Source organism: Siphateles boraxobius, unplaced genomic scaffold, assembly GCF_051911475.1.
Source record: "Siphateles boraxobius isolate OS27281-9 unplaced genomic scaffold, OSU_SipBor_1 12, whole genome shotgun sequence".
In the NCBI taxonomy this organism is placed as follows: Eukaryota; Metazoa; Chordata; class Actinopteri; order Cypriniformes; family Leuciscidae; genus Siphateles; species Siphateles boraxobius.
In genome coordinates this window covers 2,674,714-2,688,387 of record NW_027508722.1, presented here as the reverse complement: position 1 = coordinate 2,688,387, position 13,674 = coordinate 2,674,714, and positions in this window count along the sequence as shown.

The window sequence follows — 13,674 nt, the reverse complement described above, 5'->3', positions numbered from 1 at the left end:
CCACATAGATGGCAAAACAGTTGGAAAGCACGACCTGGTCGTCAGGTTTCTTAGGGGGGCGAGACGATTAAATCCTCCTCGACCCCCCGCCATACCCTCTTGGGACCTTTCCCTGGTGCTTCGAGCCTTTCAGGATGCTCCCTTTGAGCCTCTGCAATCAGTAGACTAAAAGCTTCTCTCCATGAAGACTTTGCTACTGGTTGCAATGGCCTCTATCAAGAGGGTAGGAGACCTTCACGCATTTCGGTCGACGAATCGTGCCTAGAGTTCGGGCCGGGTGACAGCCATGTGGTATTAAGACCCCGGCCTGGCTATGTGCCCAAGGTTCCTACCACTCCCTTCAGGGACCAGGTAGTGAGCCTGCAAGCGCTGCCTTTGGAGGAGGCAGACCCAGCCCTGACTTTGCTCTGTCCCGTTCGCACTCTGCGTTTGTACGCGGATAGAACTCAAAGTCTCAGGACCCCAGACCAGCTCTTTATCTGTTACGGAGGCCAGCAGAAGGGAAAGGCTGTCTCCAAGCAGAGGATGGCCCACTGGATAGCGGATGCCATCGCCTTGGCTTACCAAGCTCAAGGCGTGTCCTGCCCGCTCAGGTTGCATGCACACTCCACGAGAGGCGTTGCATCCTCCTGGCCGCTGGCTCGTGGCGGCTCACTAACAGATATCTGTAGAGCTGTGGGCTGGGCGACACCTAACACGTTTGCTAGATTTTATAGCCTACGTGTAGAGCCGGTCTCCTCCCGTGTTCTCACCCTAAACGGGTAGAAGCACCGAGAGGCCCGGCTCTGTCGGCTTGATGCACACTACCGTGCACCCTTATTGCTCCAGAGTGAAAAACCTGTCGAGTCCTCCAAAAACCCTTGGCCCGGACGTGGCGGAGCGTCCAGTGCCAGGCCTTTATCCGCTGAATCTTTGAGAGCCGGATCTGGGCTGGGTTCCATATGTGTGACCCTACGGGGATCCCATATGTGTATATTCTCCACGGATACTCCTATCGGAAGCCCGTGTCTTTCCCTTGGGCTGAGTCACCCATTATTACGTATGCAGTACAACCTGGGGTTAGTCCATATGTATTTTCTACATAACTCTTTGAAGAAGTGGCTTCCGCAGCATTCTCCTTCCTAAACGGAGAGGGCACGCTTTCCCAGTGTTATCCAATGTCTCACTGTATGGGTTATCACGGAACAACAGTGTCGGGTACACTCTGTGTACACTCTGACGTAACACATCCTTCCAGGCAAGAAGGGGTAGAAGGCTTGCTCAGGGCGCTGGATGGGGTTCAGCAGCTGTGGCGCTTTGGTAGGGATTCCTATTGGTCGGTCACAACCTACGTTGTAGTGACCGACTGATAGGGAACGTCTCGGTTACATATGGTAACCCTCATTCCCTGAAGGAGGGAACGGAGACGTAGGTCCCGTCGCCACATCTGCTGTCTCCCGCCGGGACGGCCAGCTTATCAGGTTGGCTCCTCAGCGAAAACTGAAGTCCAATCCACCAGCTGCTCGTTTATACCCGCGCTAACGAGGGCGCGCAGCTGATGCAAATGATTGCACACCAATGTGTATTGGCTTGTTTTAGTTTCACTCGAAGTAGATTGCCTCTCTAACGAGATTCCTATTGGTCGGTAATGACCTACGTCTCCATTCCCTCTTTCAGGGAACGAAGGTTACCATTTGTAACCAAGACTATTCCTTGTCACTTTTTGCCAATGGTACTGTACAGTAATTTCACTGTTGCAGTGTGGCACTGTTGCTATGTGCTTCACGGCTCCATATGAAAATTTTAGAGAAGCATCCTATTTTATCCCCACTAATGCTTACCTTCTTATCTTTCAACAACTTTTCTGCCAACCATGAGCCTTTAGTCACAAGAAAGGCACAAAACATGAATATGCATTGTTGTTATGTGCTTCATCCGATATCTAATGGCAAAGTGGCAAAGTCTTGAAGCATGTCCTCATTTTTGGATTTGTGTCATCCATACCACTGAAAGCAGAAGTGCATGTCCAGTATAAACTGTGACCAAGTACAGTACAGCTCCAGGATTACTCAGTTAATTGCCAGGCCTTTCTTCCCGATAGCTGAATACTCTAACTCTATGGGAAAATCAAAATTCTGGCTAATAAAGATCACTAGATGTTCCTGGGAGATGACAGCGTGGACTCTCAATAGTTTGACATGTCTTTTTGGAAGATGAAGAAGAGAGAAGCCTAGTGCACCCACCACAATTTGTTCTGAGGTAAACGCCCCTTTTAAGATAATGAACACTTTTTCAGCCTCTTGGGTCCATGTCATACTTTCCAGTTGTCTTTTCTTTGTCAGGACTGTAAAGGGGCAGATTAACAAGAAGAAAATTGGGACAAAAAAAATACAGTAGTCTTCCGTCCTATGGAAAGCACATACCTGGGTTCCATTTGAATTAGAACTCAACACTGCATCTTGGATTGACGCTTTGGGGAACATCATCAGTGTGACTAGTGTCTGAAGCACTTGTGTAAACACAACCATTTTTATTGGCCCATGAGTATAAAAAGGGCAAATCCCTCACACCGGCTCGAGTGATCTGCTGGATCAGGATGTACTGTCTCTTGAGTCTTCTGATCCAGCAAATAGCATGTTGCTAGCACCATCAAGCAAGGATGAGGCGGATGTGGTTAAGTAGGGTAAGGATATCGCTTGAAGTGAGTCCTCTCAGCCTGCCAGCCCGGCATTCGAGGAGTTGTTGGAGGTGATGGCCCATGCCACACTAGATTGGATCTAGTTTGGGGACACACAAGACAGAAAATCCCTTGTAGCAGACTCAACGAGAGAGTCCTGTCAGGCCATTACCGTACCACAGATTTAAGGCCACCAAACAAACAGCCGCTGCCATTGGTCGTTCAAGGGCGGCAACTGTGGCAACGGAGAAACATCTGTGGTTGAACTTGATGGACATCAAGGAGTCTCATCCTCAAAACTTTTCGACATGGTCAGGGAAGTTTAGAGAGGCGAGAGCACGTCAGCTGTTTTCAGGAAGTACATCTTCATCTAAAATCTCTGGGGGACCTGGTCCGTCACAGTCTGGGGACTGGAGAGGAGTAGAGCACAGAGAAAGTAGGACACTAGAAGGAAAAGACAAGATATGAGGGAAGGAATCGATAGGAAGCAATTTGGTAAGTCAAGTCAAGTCACCTTCATTTATAAAGCGCTTCTAACAGTATGGATTGTTTCAAAGCAGCTTTACAGTGATAATAGAAATTACCATAACAGATTGTTTAAGTTTTACCACAGCTCTAGCATAAAGTTACTGTCCAGCTAAAGTTAGTTTTGATTGATTCACTTCCATTGCAAAGATTTTTAGTTAGAATAGAAAATAGAATAGAAAACTTTATTGTCATTGTCACATGTACAACGAAAAGATTTTAAAGTGCTGACCAGCCAGTGCATCATTCCTAATAATTCCTTAAAAAACAATAAATAAATAGTGTCTAAAAGAAAAGCAGCCTGAACAGGCATTCATATACACATACACAGTCACACTTATTGCACCAATCCTGCAATCAATTCAGTTCAATTTATCAGCATTGATTACAGTTATTGCAGATGGGTAAAAACTGTTTTTGAGTCTATTAGTTTTTGCCCTGATGGATCTATACCGTCTGCCTGACGTTAACAGTTTGAACAGGGGGTGGCCTGGATGAGAGGTGTAATTTAAAATATTCTGGATTTTTTTTTGAAGCAGCGGGAACTGTATAGTTCTTCCAGTGTGAGGAGAGGTGGCTTCCTGTGAGCCACTGTGCTGCTGGTGTACCACACGCACATACAGTATGTCAGCAAGCTCTCTATGGAGGCTTGGTAGAAGGACACCAGCAACCTCTGTGTGATGTTGTTCCTCCTGAGTACTCTCAGGAAATAAAGTCTCTGCTGGGCCTTTTTAATTAGCTCAGAGGTGTTCTTGCTCCAGGTTAAACCCTCCTCAATGTGGACTCCCAGGAAGCTGAAGTCTGCCACCCGCTCCACACAGTCCCCGTTGATAATAAGTGGTTGAATGATTGTTTTTTTTCCCCTGTAGTCTATAATGAGCTCCTTGTTCATAAGCAGATTGTTATCGCTGCACCACACTGTCAGCTGCTCCACCTCATCCCTGTAGGCAGACTTGTTCCCCCAGAAATGAGCCCCATCACTGTGGTGTCATCAGCAAATTTCACCATGATGTTACCGTGGTGGGTTGGTGTACAGTCATATGTATATAGGGAATAGAGCAAGGGGCTCAGCACACAGCCCTGGGGGGAGTCGGTGCTGAGGCTTAAGGCCGTAGATGTGTGATTACCCACTCTGATCCTCTGTCTACGCCCAGAGAGGAAGCTGTTGATGCATGTACAGGTGGTGTGTGGCAGCCCCAGGTCCTTCAATTTGGCCACTAGTTTGTGTGGGAGGATGGTATTACATGCTGAGCTATAATCCACAAAGTGCATCCGCACATAGCTCCCCTGGTGCTCCAGATAGGACAGTGCAGTACGGAGGGCTGTGTTCACGGCGTCCTCTGTGGATCTGTTCGCTCTTTAGGCAAACTAGTTGGGGTCAAGGCCTCGGGGCAGGAGTGCTGTGATGTGCCTCCAGACCAGTTTTTCAAAGCACTTCATCACCACAGGTGTGAGTGCAACTGGCCGTAGTCGTTGGGGCTGGAAATATGGGGTTTCTTGGGCAGGCGGACTATGGTGGATGACTTCAAACAGGGTGAGAAAATCCTGGTGAAGACTCCAGCCAGCTGGTCTACACAGTCCCTCAGCACTCATCCCGGAACGCCATCAGGCCCTGTAGCCTTCCTCGGGTTGATGGCCCGCAATGTGCGCCTCACCTCATTCTCCTCCACTGTGCAACTTAAGCTGCTGTGAGCTGTGAGGTGTGGTGTGGCTATCTCTGGCGGTGTCACCTCAAAACGGGCAAAAAAGAGGTTCAACTCCTCTGCCAACGAGATGTCACCTTCAGCAGCTCCGAGGTTGGCCCTGTAGTTGATAAGATGCTGGACTCCCTGCCACACCTGCCTGCTGTTGTTACTGCCCAGGTGTTCCTCAATCCTCCTTCTATAGTTCGATTCGGCCTCTCTGATGCCTCTCTCCAGGTTAGATCGGGCCGTGCTGTAGAGAGCCCTGTCTCTGGACCTGAAGGCGATGTTCCTCTCCTTAACCAGCTGCTGGACTTCCCGGGTCATCCATGGCTTCTGGTTGGGGTAGACCCAGATCCGTTTGTCCACTGTGACAGTTTCCATGCAATTCCTAATGTAGCATAATACACTGTCCGTGAACACCTCCAGGTCCTGATGTTCAAAGATGTCCCAGTTGGTTGTATCAAAGCAACCCTGCAGCTGCTGAGAGGCACCCTCAGGCCATGTTACAACAGTCTTATTGATAATGGGGTCTGTTTTCCTGTGTGGGGCATATGCAGGGATCAAAAGTAGGGACAAATGGTCTGACTGACCCAGATGTTGTAATGGTCTAGCCCTGTAGCCTAATTTGATGTTGGAAAAGACCTTGTCCAGCGTATTTGCTCCTCTAGTGTCACACTTAACATGCTAATAAAATTTAGGGAGTACTGCCTTTAGGTCCGTATGATTAAAATGCCCTGCTATGATCTGCACAGCGTCATGATATATCCTCTGTTGACCGCTAATATTCTCATGCAGAAGTCCGATAGCTAATTAAGCGTTAGCGTTCGGTGGGATGTAAACAGCAGTTATCATGACCACAGTTAACTCTCTTGGGAGGTAAAAGGGCCTGCATTTAACAGTCACATACTCCAAGTCTGGGGAGCAGTGGCTGTCTACAATTACTGTGTTTGTACCCCAGCTGTTGTTCACGTATACACATAGTCCCCCACCTCTGCTCTTACCGGAGTCTGCTGTTCTGTCGTGACGCTGAGTTGAGTAGCCTGCTATCTCAATAGCAGAGTCCGGGATGGATGAGCGAAGCCAGGTCTCCGTAATCAGCAGAATGCAACTGTTTTTCACAGTACTTTAAGTTATTAACTTAAAGGTCACTAACACGACACCGCTCTAACAGAAAAACAATGAATCTACTCCAGCCGCCCATCCGCATAAAACAGTGCCTGATGTCTCGAGAACGCACTCTCTAAAATAAACAGGTAAACAGGGTTGAAGTAGCATCCCTTCTCCTTCCCTTCTAAGTAGGGATATTGTTTCCCTTTAGAGGAAAAATGCTAACGAGTTGAAGAAGTTTTCCTGAGGTGGCGTCCCTCCTTGTTTTTTGTCATTGACTCTGGCTAGGGCAAATTTAATCAAGTATGGGCTATAGCAGGTCTAAGATGAGTGTGCTAAGAGGGTTGAGCTGCCTCCCCCAGGAGTTTGGGGTCTTTAAGTAGAATTGCTCCCCATTGGCTCCCTTTTAGAAGGGCAGCAATATTGAATGCTGTAGCTACCACTTAGCAGGCTTCCTTTTGTAGGTTGTTCTTCAGGGTTGAGTGCAGAGTGGAACCCTTCCCCCGCTGTTGGGGGTTTAAAGTAGGGTCCTCCGCTCCCCATTGGAGCCTTCAACAATCCATGTAAAACCTAACAAGTAGAAGTTATTTGCCATATAGCATCCCTTCTTGTTATTGGGAACCTTTGGGAGTCCTGGGAGTCTTTAGATCCTGGATGAATCCAGGTAGAGCGTGAACGCTTTCCCTCGATTGCAATGGGGTAGCAGAGCTGTAGCTTCCCTGCAGCTCCCTAGGTGTTGAGTTTTAGGCTAGGATTGTGGAATTTGCAGTTCCCCTATTTTGCTCCCCCTAGAGGTAGTGGTCCTAGGTAACAGCCTAAGATGATCTCCCTGGGTTGGTGTTCCCTATGGGCAGGGCCGTAGACAGGGTTTTCTAATTACCAAGGTCCCAAATTTGATCTAGGTTGCGGGGTTTGGGGGCATGCTCCCCCAAGCAAATGTTGATTACTCTGATCTACATATGTGCATTTCAAGACATTTGAAGGCCAAAAAATTGGTTTGAGAATAGCTTTAAAATCATGTCAGTGGGCAGTAGATTATTTGTCAAAACCTGCTCTCTCCTAATTTCCATTTCTCTTTCTTTTTCTCTCAGTCTATCTTTTATTATCTTGCCATGTCTCTTCCCCTCCTAAAGCTGAGCTTTGACTGATAGTCTTTTCATTTTTGTCTGTGTATAATAATACACATATATATATATAAAACAATCTAATATTCCAGCCTGCCTGCTCGTCTCCTTCAGACAAGGAAGTTAATGACATACAGTACTTTGTAAATACCCTCTTATACTCACAGGCGCTTCAGTAATGATGTCATGGACTGTCGTTGGCCAATAAAATTGTTGTGTTTACACACAAGCTTCAGTCAAGCCCAAACAGCTCCTTTTGGAAACCCAGAAGATGTTTTTCGAACACAGAGGGAATCTGAACATAACCCAAATGGAAGGGAACCCTAAATGAAGTGTTTAGGATTAGCAGCTAAAATAAATGAAACAATAATGAGGGCCAGTATATTGAGATCACAGGGCCAGTCGTGTTGTGTGCAGTTCAACACAGTTCAACCATTGCAATTAAACATTCCAAACAAACTGTCCCTGCTGGAACAATGAAACAAACCAGGACAGCCCACAGAGAAAGGACAAATGCCATAGCCTCCAGTGTCAAGCTCAAACACACGATATCCACAGCCACTCCCTAAAACCCATCAAGGAAGAAACACCAACAAAAGCAAAACGTCACTGGGGTTGAATCCAAGAGTCCATTTTAAAGGAGAAAGTATGTGAAACTATATGTTTTGTATATATGTTAGTAGTATTTTAGGTTTTTTATTTCCACTTTTATAATATATTTTTATAATAAATTGTCTCATTCTGTTAGTATCCTATGCTGTGATGTCACATAAAAAACTTATAAAGCCAAAAAAAAAAAAATTTCTATAAACAATCATAGACATGACCATTTTTCTTCGGTTGCAATTGAGATTAATTACATTATCTCAGTCAATACCGTATGACATTGATTTCTTACAGTATTTGATGTACTTGCGAAAACATTCAGTTCAGATATTATGAAAAAAAAAAATATGGGTCCCATTTTTTTTTATGTAACAGGACCACTATCAGGCTACCTATAGAAGATAGGCATAAACAGACAGTGTGATACAGGATTGATTTGTGGGGGGATCTTCTCTAGTCATTTGTGAGTATTGGAAACAGAGACACTATTTTATACACAAATGTGGCCCATCCCTCCCACACAATGAGCAGAAAGGTGGAAGGAGGTGAGATTTAGGACGCAGAATGTGTGGTCTGAGCATTCAAAGCAAATGAAATGTACCAGAATCAAAGTGAAATGCCACTTAGTTTATAAAAGATAAGACCCAGTATGTGTTTAAAGTAACTTGTAGACATCCCCTAAATCTCTTTGAGTAAACAATGATGTTCAATGTAACAGAGCTGTACAACTTTTTATTAGACGGGGATTTTTATGTAAGTACGTAGTGCTTTCTTTTTCAGCTAAAGGGTCCTGAGCAGGTCTAGAATTTACTTTTTTAATGGGTGTGAGTTAAGAAAAGTAACGGACTATATATTTCTTAAGTCACAAAACTATATTCTGCATTATTTTAATATACGCTACATGGTGTTATTCTTGTAATAACAGAAATATTCACCTGTCAAAAATTGAGAACAGGTTAAAGTATTGCAAATTTAAACCATGCATAATGTTAACCATCCAACTGTCCAGTAAGTCAAATGTACTGGCCAAAGTCTTTACTAACACTTGGAGTTTAAAAAAAAAAAAAAGGTGGGCATCTGGATGCTGGTCCTGACTCCTGAAAAGTAGCCTCCATAGTGGAAATAAAAACCTATACCCACACATTTACTTACATATCGCTTGAGACTTACTGATATAAATATTATAATTCAACTTTTTTTGGAGTTTTTCTTTATAGCACATTGCAAGGCTGCACATATCTTAATGTTAAGCCTAAAATGTGTTTTAATATCCCTATTAGCAGGATAGTATTGTCACGGATAGTGATGAAGCAGACAGGTGAGTGAAATAACAGATGTTTATTTTGAACAGAAGCACTGAAGTCAGCAGATGTAATGGTGAGTTGGACACAATGAGGATCAGATGAGAAGAACTTAGCTGATGAATAACAGTAATGTCCTTCACAGGTGGAGATCAGAACGGGCTGGATGGTAAACACTGATGACAGTCTTTGGAGATGGTCGAAGGTCTTGTGGAACGGGAGTGGATGACGAGGATAGCAGGTAAGTGGAACTGGTAAGGATAGAGGTAGAGTCTGTAGGTGTGTTCGACATCGGCTGCGGCTGGATGTAAGCGATCGGCGAGAGTAGCCGCGTGCAGGCGGGGAGGAGCTGCAAACGGAGATATAAAGCCGGACACGTTGTGGCTGCCGTAGTTTGCTGCAATTACGTCAGTCATGGCAGATCACGTGGTGTTTGCTTTCTTTATCGCAGACGAGCTGGAAGCGATAGAAATTCCATTATTATTGCATGACATTGAGCACAATGAGCAACGAAAGTGAGTAAAGGTTAAATGTAAGGAGTATCTTTTTAAACAAATTATAGACACATTATCAATTTACTTGTCAAGTTACTATATCTGACAATTATATGTTGAATACAAATACTGTATCGATAGTCTTTACAATACTGTACTGTAGTCTTTGCAATGTATTACTAATGTAATGGGTGGTTTTTGTAATCAATAGCTACTGTTGCTTGCCTTTTAATAATAATAATAATAATTATTATTATTTTGGTTTAAATAGAAAATTACTCATTCTTACAAAGAATAATGGAGTGTTACTCCAATTTCAACACTTATGTATACACTAATTATTTCATTAAAATCCCCATTCAACATAAAACACTGATAATAAAATTTTGACTACATGTGTGTTCAGTTAGGCTACATATATATATGAGTACAATTCCTTTTGTTCTTATATAGAATGGTTCCAAAAATAGACAATTTTGTGGAGGATGTTGTCCCTCTCTACAGTCCCTCAGAATTTAGAGGTCATTTCAGGCTCTCCAAAGAACAAGTGGAGGTTTGTACTGGTTAATATCGGTTAATATACAATTAATTGAAAACAAGTGTTAGTATGTTATCTTGATAACCTATTTTTCTACCTTTGCAGGATGTCATCACTACCCTTGGTCCTGTTTATATGAATTTACAACAGACCAAACTTCCACTCACAAACAGTGTTCTTGCCTGCCTTTGGACATTGGCGAATCAGGAGTCATATCGTGGGGTGGCAGATAGATTCAACATGTCAAAATCCACTCTTGCCAAGCATCTCCATGAGTTTTGTTTTAATGTGAACACATACATGGCCCACCACATTTCCTGGCCCAGAGGTCAAAGGCTGGAGATGTCAAAGTTAGGGTTTGACGCAGCAGGTTTCCCCAACACTGTATGTGCAGTGGATGGGTGTCACATTCCTATAATGAGACCCCACTGTGATAATCCCCTAGCATACATGAATAGGAAACAGTTTTATTCTGTAAATTTAACTGGGTTTTGTGACAGTCAGCGACGCTTCTGTCACATCAGTGTGGGTCACCCTGGGAGTTGGCATGATGCCAGAGCATTTCACTTGACAGAAGTTTGTCGTCTTCTTGAAGAAGATCCTCATTCCCTTGTTCCACAGGGAATGCACATAATTGGGGATTCTGCCTACCCTTTGTTGCCTCAACTTATGAGGCCTTATAGAGACAATGGCCACTTGTCTGCTAGGCAAAGATACTTTAACAGAAAGCTCAATGCAGCTCGTGTGGTCATTGAGCATGCATTTGGCATTCTAAAATCTAAGTTTAGGAGGCTCCATTACCTGCAAATGAGAAGCATTTCTAATATCAGTTCAGCAGTCTCAGCATGCTGCATTTTGCATAATCTTTGTTTAGAGCCCAGTGATCAAGTTGTTGTGGTAGATGGTGTTGATGATGAACCACACCACCAGCAACCCCACAACACTAATGCATGTCATCATAGAGACCAGATTTGTGGCCAGATCTAACTGATGTATACTAAACATACAAAAAAAAAAAAAGATTTGAATGTACAGAAATAGTCAACAAATGATAAAAAAAAAAAAACAGATTTTGTGTTGAAATTAGGAAATATATTTTATTGAACATGATTAGTTTGTCATTGGAAATTGTGTTCTTTGGGAACAAAAACAAAAAAACATTTTGGGGAAAGCTGCAAATCAAGAAAAAAAAAAAAACCTTTACATTATTGAGGTTCATGGGTTCTGTAATAGATGCATAATTTGCTCTTGTCTTTTTCCCATTTTCTTTAGCTCCTCAACAATTGTTCCCAAGCTGGTCAACATCTTTTTTTCAAAGGACCTTCTGCGCCTCTCCTTAAGTCGCCGCCATCTCTCCAGATCTGGCCTTACCAGGGACTCAAGCACAGCAGTCCTTCTCTCGGCATGCTCTTCATACGCCTCCAGAAACTGTAAGGGTTGTGATCGTCTTTGCCTGTTTGTGATGTTTGTATTTGGTATGGTAGAGGTTCCTGGCTGTTCATCTATACTAGCACTTGCTGGAGGAGGTCTCTTCCAAACCCAGAGGTGTGGAGTGGATGGTGCCAGGTGGTGCAGTACCGATTCCCGATGACCCAAATAACTCATCCATTAGCTGGTGGGGGTGAATTTCAAATATAAAATGAAAAATAACCAATGTTTCTTGTAAGACATGACAATGTTATTTCAGAAACAAAGTAAAGCAGTCTTCAACTTACTGTATAGTACTCCCAGGTGATCTTCCCCTCCCCAGTTGCACGGCGCCTGTCTTTTACCCTTTTATATGTGGTTAACATGTTTGCTAGTTTTTTTCTAATTTTCTCACTTGATAAGTTGTAGCCCTTTTGTGAGAAGGAGTTTTGCATTTTTTTATAGAAGGCCATTTTGTTCCTAAAATAAAGTTGCTGATGAGTTTTTGTAAGGTCCAGTAGAAATAGTGTCATTTGATGTGTTATTTCTGTAAAATGGAGGGGATAAGGAGATAAATAGATTAACACTACAAAACAAAGAAAAATGTAAATTAACCACAGTATTGACATTAATCTTACTTATATTATTTGATGCAATACCTTGAGATTCATGCCTGTCTGACTGGAAGGAGGGGGATGAAGGTTGAATGGATTCTGAAGGGTTTCCACACATTGCACCAGGTTGCAGAGTGGCAGGCGGTGGGTACTTGACAGTGGAGGTAAGTTGTACAGGGGGCCTAGTGGGGCACTGGCTGGATGATGGTGGTACAGGGGGCCTAGTGGGGCACTGGCTGGATGATGGTGGTACAGGGGGCCTAGTGGGGCACTGGCTGGATGATGGTGGTACAGGGGGCCTAGTGGGGCACTGGCTGGATGATGGTGGTACAGGGGGCCTAGTGGGGCACTGGCTGGATGATGGTGGTACAGGGGGCCTAGTGGGGCACTGGCTGGATGATGGTGGTACAGGGGGCCTAGTGGGGCACTGGCTGGATGATGGTGGTACAGGGGGCCTAGTGGGGCACTGGCTGGATGATGGTGGTACAGAGGGCCTAGTGGGGCACTGGCTGCATGATGGTTTCACAAAACTGAGGTTTAGGGGTAACGGTGACCTAGTGAGACATGAAATAGGAGGTTGGAGGAGCTTTGCAGCAGAAGCTGGGCCACTGAGGAGAGCTGTTTGGAGAGAAGATGTGGTCAGTGTCACCCAAGAAATAATTCCAGTATATTCTTGTTCATTAAGTAAATGTATACCTTTTGTTTCAACAGCTGATACTTGCTCCATGACAGAAGAAAGGAACATTTGATCTGGGGGAATAAATGATAAATAAAACACTTGCACAAATCATTGGTGACTTGTAATTATTTCAGTTATGCTGTTTACTTACCATTTTGCATCCTCTCTGCAATGTCCTTGGAAACTGTTAGCATGACAACATTACCTTTGTTGTCTAACACATTAATGGTTATGTTGTCCATTTTGTTGTGTGTTACACAGGGTAATCCAGGTTATTTATATATCCTAAGGAACCATGGGACCATAGCCAACACCTGTTGCATTCATTATTACTAATAGTTAGCAACAAATGCAATTACCATTTTAAGTCAACCTTCAGTTTTGGCTCAACATTAATTAGCAGTGATTTCCATTGTTTTCGTGATTTAGTGATTTTAAGTAACTTTATGTATTAACCATGGTATTAACACACTTTTGAGATGTGTGTATAAGTGGTGTTTTGGACAAGATAACATATTGGATATATACTTTAGCAGTTTGACATGGGTGTTTCTGCTAATGCAAAATGATAAAAGTTACCTTTAAAAAAATATATAGGCTATATTCCCTGCTGGGTATGTTTTTTTTTTTAGCAACATGATTTACATTACCCTCCACCTGAGCTCTTTTTAACATTTGAGACAAAACACCATTCATTTTCATATGCAAAAAAAAGCACATTTCTGTTGGATTTATTTTGTGATTTAGACCAACTCTTTGAAAGTGAACAGAATGTTGTCCTGTTGTTAAGTTGAAGATACAGCAAGTTGTTAGCAGTTTGTTAACCACATGCAGGTGAAGTATAAACACAGCAAAATAAACTAGAGAATATGAAGAAACCATATGAACAAATGGAGGAACATGATGTAGCCTATTATGCATCATTTGTATATGAGCAT